Below are 10,590 nucleotides of genomic sequence, written 5' to 3' on the forward strand. Positions count from 1 at the left end.
TGATAGACTTAAGGTTAATTATTTGAATTGCATCATATTAATCCTTAGGAAATTCATGATGAGTTTCTTGTCTCCATTGTTAGTTAGCCCTAGTGGACCTTTATTTGGTCGGGTAAATGTGGCTGGGTTATCAAAATAATATGGAACCCCTTTATATGAACCATACGTGTAAATTATTCTCTGAAAAGGAAGGTTAGCACCGAGTGAGTATGGTAAGGGAAGTATTTCTAGTTACAGAATGAGACTAGATTGCAAATTATGCCCTTCATATTCCTTAATAATGTGCCTACATGGGATGTATCTAAGTTCTACCATTGGGAAGTAGAACACCATCATCGGAGTAGGTGACAACTTTGGATTCCATGTCTTACTATCATGGTCTATGACAGTTATTTCCTATTCTCATCATATAGAGTACTTATTATCATTAGAGAAGTTGTAGGAAGTTTAGCTTGTGATATGGAACTCTATCTATACATTGCATAATAGGCTTCAAGTGTTAGTTGGAGTACCTAGGTCTTGTCCAAGACCATCACTTGAATGTCCTTTATCTGTTGAGTCTCTCAAAAATGAACTAGTGAAAGTAATAAATTAATTTAAGAAAGTATATTAAATAATATAAGTACATATCTAGAGTAGTTAAGGGGTTTTTAGTTAATGTATTAAGGGGGCATAGGAATGCTCACCGCGTATCTTACCTAGATGAGTCTTAAGAATGACTCTAAGTAGGGAATATGTTGTTCGTGTGGACATGATCTAAACTTAGGTAGTCTTAGGAATTAGTTAGGTAATCTAGGTCAATCATGTACGTTATCTTCTTAATTTACATTAGTAAGTCTTTTGATAGCCTTTGGTATGAGAATGTCATATTATCGATATGTTGAAGTGTTGATGTCTTTTAAGTGAGTATGTGTCTTATTATAAGTATTCTTGAGGATCATTAGGTGTTCTTAGGGAGGTTGTATGGGCGGCTCTCTCTTTGTGTTGCATAAGTGAGTGTTCGAATAGGTTTTAGTGAGAAAACTACATGCTAATAAGTTTTAAAAGGGAATAAAAATCACTTCACTGTAACAGTGAATTCCTTCACTTTACAGTGAGTTGAGCTCACTGTTAAGTTGGTTAAAAAGGTGTTAAATTGTTTAAACATTATCTTATGTGTTTCAAAGTGTTTAAATGTTACTCTTATGAATATAATATTATTTTTAAATGAAAAAGATGTATATATCCAATAAATGTCAGTTTTCTTGATTTTCATGCATAATGTCATACTTAGTACAGGTGGTTGTACTAATCCATGCTTTTATTTATCTCTATAGTTATTGGTAGGTGAGGAGCATTTGGGAAGCAACACTTTGATCGTACACTTTTTCAAGTGAAGTCGAAGTATGTCCTCAATTGATTCGAGGGAGTAGATGTCTTTTATGTTTCCTATTGAAGTATTGCAATAGACTATGTATTTCTATATTAGCATTGTGTATGGGCCGTGCCCGAAAAGTATTCTCGTTTCTTATGATTGATGAGATTGAGACTTAGTATTCTCTATGACTTTATATGAAAGAGTTTTTAAAGACTATGAAGTGTTTTTTGAAATGTTTTAATTCCTCACTACTTTTCATTATGTATATGCGATGGATGATATGTACGGGCTTGTACAATATCTTTGAGGGGTCAAGTACACATGTCGCAAATCCAAGATTGACCCTAACTTCTACGGTATCGTTTCAGGTTGTGATAGAGACATGGAAGTATATATTCTCTCGACGATGAGGAAAGAGATTTCACACATTGTTAACCAAATTTTTAAGTAGAGGACTCATTATCCTCTCTGCCACACAGAAAGGGATCCTTAGTCGTGCAGAGGGCTCCGTATCCTCTCCGCCACACAGAAAGAACCTTATTCGTACCACCTAAAACCCAAAATTTGCTATGATCTTTAAAGTCCCAATTCGTAGGGATACATTAGTTTCTTCCAAATTCCTTTTTGATTCAATAAACCAACACAATTTCATGAAATATCACTCAAAATATAGCAAGGAACAACCGTTATTCGCAAAACCCTCAGTTCAAGAAGTCTAAACAACCATTATTAAAGGATGAACTTAAAACTAAATAATTCATCAAGAACATCTACATAAACGACTTCATCAATGAATTTAATGGAATGACTACATGATTGACGTGTGGAAGGAAAAATACATCACAATTAGAAATTTCACATACCTAAAAGAACAACGTGCTTGATGAAACATTAAGGAAAAGCTTTGAAGATGAATCATAGCCTTAGCGCCTTCTTGACATTATTGAGTGTAGAAATATTAGGACTGAATGAAAGGGTTTTGTCAATGAATATTGATTTTACTACGCGCTAAGTGTAATTTTTATGACTTCCTAAGAATTTTTAGGATTAACGCATCCTTAAAATAAATAAAATAAGCTGAAAGTTAAAAATAATTTTCCAGCAGGCACTGAGGTCCGTATTGACCACGTAACGCGGAGCCATCACAAACCTGCTAATGATAGCCAATTTTTGTATCTTTCTGGGAAACAAAATTAAATTATTTATTGTTTTGAATTAATTGTGAAGATATTAAGAAAAATTAAAGGACTTTTATGTAGTATTGTAGTTACAGGTTTTCATAATTAAGCTATATAAGTTAGCTTCTTACATTTTTATGGTTTAGTCGAGGACTAAATATTGCTTAATATATATTAAAGAATCCTTCTCAAATTTATTAAATGAACATATAATTTACGAAATTCAAAGGTTACCTTTTAAATATCAGTTTCTTACAAAAAGAACCATTTCCAAAAATTAGGGGTACAGGAAAGGGTGGACCACATTTGATCTTATTTATGTGCTCTTGCCTTGAATTATTTCTTAAAAAATTGTTTTCGAAGCTTGAAATTTACTGTAACCCAAACTTACAACTGGTAAATGTTACTCTAATGTTAAGGAGACATGAAAAATATATTATTTTAACTCATTTTTTCCAAAAAAAAAAAATTAAGACTGGAGTTGGAGAAAAAAAATCTAAAAAAAGGAAGAGAATGAGAATCTTCAATCTTAGAGAGAGAATCTGCGGTAAAGAAATACTTAATAAATGGACACTACACGCATGAAAAGAGCGAGACTTAAAAATTTCTTGATGATGCATGGAACAACCATATGAAATGGGATGTCATACACAACAACAAGGTAACTAATGTAAAGACAACTATTAAATAATAATAGTTATACGAAAATTACAATAATAAAAATAATATAGATATTTGTGACATAGCTTTTGTTGCATCAAATCTTATTTAACGAAGGACATACTTTAAAATTGTGAGCTTTATTTTTACTAATATTTTGTTTCTACACTTGTGTCCGGCGTTTGAGAAAAGAATTCATAGAAAATAGAAACAAAATCTTCAATCGCAGAGGGAAAATATGTAGCAAAGACAAACAAAGGAAATGGACACTACAATTATGGCAAGAGAAAGACTTAAAATTTCTTGATGATGCATGGAACAACCTGATGAACTGAGATGTCATACAAAAAAAAGGTAATTCATGTTATGGAAGCCATTAGATAATGTTTATATAAATATTATACAAATAATAGTAAAATAGATATTCTTGACATATGTTTTGTTGCTAAGCAAAGATAGTCCCAGTTTATCCAATTTAATGAAGAACATATGTTCAGAATTGTGAGCCTTACTTTTACTATGTTTTTATATTTAAATTTTAAGATTGGGATTGGAGGAAATAAATCCAAGAAATGAGATAGATAATATTTAATCTCATAGAGAGAATCAGTAATGAATAAACATAAAAGAAATGGACACAACAATCATGATAAGAGTGAGTGTTAAAAATTTCTCGATGATGCATGGAACAATCTGACGAGCTGGGATGACATACACAACAACAAAGTAACTCATGCTAAAGCAGCTATTAGATAATTATAAGTCTTAAAAAATAAAAATAAGTTAGATATTCATGACATAACTTTTATTGCTAAAAGAATTAGTCGCAACTCATCCGATTTAACAAAGGACATATATTCAGAATCATGAGCTTTATTTTTACTGAGATTTTCTTTGTAAATTATAAAGATAGGGTTGTAGGAAAGAAATCAAAGAAAAGAGAAAGAGAATCTTCAATCTCAGAGAGAGAATGTGCAGCAAAGAAACACAAAAATAATGGACACTACAATCATGACAAGAGCAAGACTTAAAAATTTCTCGATGATGCATGAAACAACTTGATCAACTGGGATGACAAAAACAACAACAATGTAACTCATCTTAAGGATGCTATTAGATAATAATAGTTACAAATAATTAAACAAATAAAAATAAAATAGATAATCATGACAAACTTTTGTTGATAAACAAAAATAGTCGCAACTTATTCTATTTTACGAAGGACATATGTTTACAATTGTGAGTCTTATATTCTATTAGTTCTCCATCGTATTTATAAAAATAAGAATTTATGTAAATTGAAACAATGATCTATTATTCCATATAACTTCCTCCCATAGAATATGGGTTTAATCAACAAATTAGAGTACACAAAATAATGCATCGAAATATCGATGAAAAAGATATTGTGACATACATGCCTAAATATTCTCTTTGATGAAGAAAACGGAGAATATCCAAGAAAAACAATTAACTGTAATCTTGGATTAAAAAGATTGCTCTAAGATTTTCGCATTATCAATCTATCCCACGCGTTAAAAAGTACATTCCTAAAGATCACTAAATTTCATTAATTAGTACTCGCACATTTATTGTTCCTTATTTTATAACTTAGAGAACATCCATATTTCTCTATAAATTCAAAGTCCAATTGACGTCATGTTTATTGAACAATTAATTAGTTTCATCTTTATAAAAAAATAATAAAATGCATTGTTTCTACGGAAAAGGGCCTAAAATACCCTCGAAGTATTGAAAATAGTACAAAACTACCCTTCATCCACCTATTGGTTCCAAAATACACTTTTCACCCACCAATTGGCTCCAAAATACCCTTGTCAACCACCTTTGTGTTCAAAATTGATTACTTATTTAACAATTTCTAATTTTAACTATTTAAATATATTTAAAAATATTATTAAATATATTTAAATAGTTTAAATTTGAAACTGTTAAATAAGTGATCAATTTTGAACACAAAGGTGGATGACAAGGGTATTTTGGAGCCCATAGGTGTATGGAAAGGGTATTTTGGAGTCAATAGGTGGATGGAGACTATTTTTGTAACATTTCTGATAGTTCAAGGGTATTTTTGGCCCCTTTCTATTATTTCTATTAAATTTCATCTTCATATAAGAAAATCTGTTTAGACGTTTGCATTTCTATTCATGTGTATGTAACCTAAAACTTATATTTTTGTGGAAAGATTTCTGCAATGATTTTTTACTAGGAGTACCCATTCTTATTTCTACTTTAAGGCAATTAAATATATTTTTTTTGGTGTTAAAAGTAATCAGGTAATCCAATTGTGGCTTAAACAAAAATTTCTATTCATAGATGTAATACCTTGGCCCTCGAAAAGGGCTAAAAGGGGGTTCATAAAGCCATTATAAATGTTATGTGTGTGGTCAATTTAAAATAATCATATTTCTCAGAAAAAAAATAAATTGGTGCATAACTACATACAAAATTAAATATCTTTGAGTTCTCTTTCCAACGCCACCAATTTTGTTTCATTTCATATTCAAAGTAAAATGATATGCCTGATTTAGTGAAGCCTCTTGTTGTAAGACAGCTCAACAGTTTTTAATGGGATAGTTTGGTCTTTTCCCGTTCCTTCTAGGCCTAAGCCATGTTTTCCCCACCCAATTAAGAAACTAAATAGTGCTAAAATATTTTTTCACGTGCTTCAACACTTAAAAGAATTCGAGCAAGGTTCCAAGAGGAGAAAGTCTAGGGTTCAAGAATTCTTCAAGTATCTATCGATTGCACCAAGAACCTTTGTTTTTAACACGTATGTAATACTATTCATAGTTATGGACTAGTTTTTGCTCAAACACAAATCTCAATTGAATAAAAAATTGTCACATCAAAAATATTCATTCACAGTTCTTGAGATGTAATTTATTTCTATAACAATTGAAGTTTAGATTTCCTTTGTTTTTTAGAATCTTATAATATTATTTATGCTTAGTATCAAAAGGACTAGTATGAAAGTCTCTAATGTAATGACTTTGAGTTTGAAACATAAATAGAATTTTGAGTTATCATTGGTTTTGTCTCGACATCTATCCTAGTATTAGAGGTTCCAGAGAGGTTAGAGTTAAAGAATTTCTCAGTACATCATTCCTTTAAACACTTTTTTGCAAATTATTATAATAATTATGATTTTTGCAATTATGTATTTTCAGACATTCCAATCGAGTTTACATTGAGGTAAATATTTATTTGAAGACTATTTAAACTTCAGTTACTCCTCTACTAAGCAGTCAACCAAGCCAAGGGTTCGCTTGGGGATCATAAATATTTTACGAGTGTCGGCAACTTCACTTGTGTAGACTAATGTGTGCAAAACATTGTGTCATAACACAGAGTTAAAGAGTCTTAGGACGTCTATGAAATCATCTCTAGTAGAGTCCTTCTTTCTGTGTGAAGCACGTCATATCTATAATTCGGAAGATACAACATTTAGGTACATTCACTTTTTTTTTCACTTTTGTTCGTGTGATAGAGTTCAAGTCTAGAAAAATTTTCTTTAACTGGTTCTTACACATTTGTTTTCAGAGCATGCCTCTGTGAAGAGTTATTTGAGGACGTCCTATTAGGGGGAATGTTAAGATGATCTGATGTACCAAAAGTGAAACCCCCTACTAGAGATGTCACCAATGTGGAATTGAGGAATGTTATCCTGATGCTGACTTAGGTTGTCGAAAACAAGGCTGGTCAACAAGGTGTTGGTCGTTATGATGTGGCTTATATATCCAGAATCCCTATCTTTTTGAGGATGAACCCCCTAAAGTTCATAAGGTCAATGGTCTTTGAGGATCCAACGAACTCTGGGGAAGAACTTCAGAATGTGTTGGACGTCAAAAGTGTTGCTAATGTAGAGCATGAGGAGTTAGCCTCATATTAACTCAAAAGTGTTGTTAGGATATGGTATGATCAATAGAAAAAGAATATGGAAGCTGGTACACCACAATCGAGTTGGGATGCGTTTGAAGATGGTTTGTTCGGGCGCTTCATTTCCAAAGAGCTAATGGAAGAAAAATTAAGAGTTCATGAATATGAAGTAGGAGTATATGTGTTACTACCTGAGAGTACCCCCTAAGCGTAACACCGTGTAGAGGTCTTATACATGTCCTTATCATTCATTCATTGCATAGTTATGAAAATTCGTGCGGATTTAATCTTTTGAATAATATAACACAAGACATAAAAGTCATCTATTTAAAAATCATAGATACTGAGTTGTGTAACTAAGTCTCATATTTGCCATCATAGACACAAATTCAATATAATAGGGACACCACCCTTACAATATAAAACGAACACATATATTCTATTATAAGAACTTCAAGAAACTCTTACCATAAAGGTCCTTGAATCATTAAGGATGCACCCGATCATGGGAATAATGATCCAAGCTCTTAATTCTGGGAAATGTCCATTAGTCATCACCACCTACACTTAGTGTAAAAAGATTCAGAAGAATGGTATTAGTACAAGAATGTAGAAAGTATGAAAACCATGCAAAAACATATTATTAAGAGGACATTTAGTTAGAAAACATGCCTCATGTCATTTTAGTTAAACTCCTTAAGCATTTGATACAAAAAGAATAATATAGTTGACATACATCATAAGACATGGATAACATTCACAATAACACATAAAGTTATTTATCACAGTTAAGAAACATTTAGTATCTCCAGTACATTACCGTTCCTTTGTACCTTAGATCCTTACCTCAAGTAAACCTTAAGTAATACTAAGTGCAATGCATGAATAATATCCCATTCCATCATTCATACCAATGTATCACCATAAGTTCACCAAGGGTGAGCATTCATATGACCTTCATCAATCGAACCACATATATTCATAAGGGCATAGAATATCATGTAACATAATATGTACATAAGAACCATCACCTACGAAAACCCCAAGTAACACTAGTGCAATGTGCTACTATTAAGTGTTTCTATGAAGTCATCCTCGACTAGGCACATCATATTCAGTAAAATACAACACATGCATTTAACATTAGACATAAGACCAACATACTTCATACACCTCATATACGGAATCATTCATTCATTATACCTTAGTCATAATCCATTTTATGTTTATGCACATCTCATGAAAAATATACAAGTCCATACCATATGAAACAGTATAATGAAACAATAGTTGACATTGTATATTTGGAGTTCAGCTCATCAATACATCACAAGACCTTACTCATAGCCCAAATCTAAATCTACTAATGTAACGTATATGTAAAGCCCATAAACTCACACACACCAAGTGAACTTACAAAGAGGTCACAAGCATTGTCCTATACCTAATACATCATCTGAACAAGTATGGACAACAACATGCATACTAAGTGAGACCAACATCATGTATATCAAATGAGATTAAAAACATACATATTATTTATATCAAGTATGTTAACATAATAACGCCATTCATAAGATATATACATATACATAAATAACCCACCCTACAACTCCTCTTAATGCTTACTTGTGCAATGTATAGGCAAAGTCTCATTCCCTTACCTACACTAAGTAACATATCTTAGGTAGTCCTTGTTAGGGTTCATAGTCTTATTTTCATTTGTTCATTTTAAGATTCGGATGATCCTCCCTTCTTTTTGTGAAGGAACACCTCTCATTGTTAAGTTCACTGTATGCTAAGCTAAAAATTAGTTCATAAGATAGGCCTTAGGGTATTAATCCTTTATATCACATGTGCATGGATCATAGGTTATATGATGAGAATGTCCTTTCATCAAAAACCCACATCATATGAGAATGTCCTTTCACACAATCATAACATCCATAACATAGTGTAGTTAAATGTAAAATTTACGAAATATTTCAAGGGACTCTCATTTACTAGATTATCATTAACCTTCTTATTTCATGCATTCATGTGTGTGTAAATATTTGAGAAAACCTTTCAGATAAACACCATTAGACAATACACGTTCGTACTTTACTAGTCATATACTTTTCATGCACAATATGACATAAAGGTGGATAGAAAAATTATTCTTTCAATAAACACCCTCAATATATCATACTCATAGTAATGCATGGCGTTTATGTGTTACATATTAATTCTTGTGACCACATAATAGGAAAAACATTATTATTGAGGGAAACTCCCTTCAAAAGATCATAACATATTTCTAATATCCCAAAGTTATGGACAATTCACATATAAAGAATTTAGGTATTGTAAACCATACACCAACATTTCATCATACGAGGTAAGAGCACATTAAACATTTGAATAGAAAACTCCTAATATTTATAAGATAACACTTTCATATAGGGGTTATTTAGGTAGGCTTCATTCAACAATACTAATTATCACAATCAAGCATGTTGACCATACCTTACCCTAACATCGTTATTCACATTATACTTCTTATTATCAATACACCCAAATCATGATACTAACATTGAGGACTATATACACAACCTTCATGGACACCTTCATACTAATGTTCATCATAATAACTATTTAAATTACATCTATTTCCCTCAAGGACATAATCACAACATGTATAGATAGGGAAGAAATAAGCACCACCACCATAAGTGGACAAAACCATAGAACATAAATTCTAATAATATAGACAAGATGTTAGGCAAACTTACCAATTGTCCAAGACATGATCATCATTGACCAATTCTAAAAAATTCAAAATAATATTTAAAGATAGTAATAGCATTCCATTGTACATCAGAATTTATGTTTAATTCAATTAACATCCAATCAAGATCACAGAACCCATTTTATATGCTAAATTAAGAATAGGGAGATCATGAGTTCTTCAAGGAGTTTCATTCAAAATCATCATTTAAACCTTGATTTAACATTGATTCATCCTTATAATGTCTTTGAAAAAAATATGAATCTGAACCCATATTTAGATTGGAAATTGGAAAATTTTCATCATGTAAAATCCTTTGGAAATCGTTAATAGAACTCCTTTATTGAAAGGTTATCCAAGGATCCAAAGTTATAAAACCTTATAGATTGAAGAGCCTCGAAAATTGAAGAAAAAATCAGTTGAAAAGGTATGTCCTAGCCTTATCATGAGATTGACCTCCAATGGAGTTTTTGAGAGAGACTATTTTTTGAGGGAAGACTTTAGTTTTGAAGAATGAATTCTAATTCTACAATAAGGTATTTTAAAAAATCTAAAATAGGTAAAATAATCATCCACCATTTAATTAGAAAGTGGGGTGGATTTACCAATTTAACCCTTGGTTGGCCAAGACTTTGGCACTGTTGCAGGTGGCCATTGACAGACCATCAATTGATTGAAGGTTCCATCTTATTCATCCGTAAATGGTGGCTGAGGCTTGTCGTTTT

At 31.6% G+C, this 10,590-nt stretch overlaps 1 long non-coding RNA gene across 1 annotated transcript; it reads right to left on the minus strand.

Moving 5' to 3' along the window:
- Positions 1 to 3,313: 3,313 nt before the first annotated feature.
- On the minus strand, positions 3,314 to 10,358 carry LOC109119868 (uncharacterized). Its single transcript, XR_002027433.3, has 3 exons — positions 10,244 to 10,358; positions 7,564 to 7,656; positions 3,314 to 3,526 (listed from the first exon to the last, which is right to left on the minus strand). It is a non-coding gene; the product is annotated as an uncharacterized lncRNA (long non-coding RNA).
- Positions 10,359 to 10,590: the final 232 nt, after the last annotated feature.

Source organism: Solanum lycopersicum, chromosome 1, assembly GCF_036512215.1.
Source record: "Solanum lycopersicum chromosome 1, SLM_r2.1".
Classification (NCBI taxonomy): Eukaryota; Viridiplantae; Streptophyta; class Magnoliopsida; order Solanales; family Solanaceae; genus Solanum; species Solanum lycopersicum.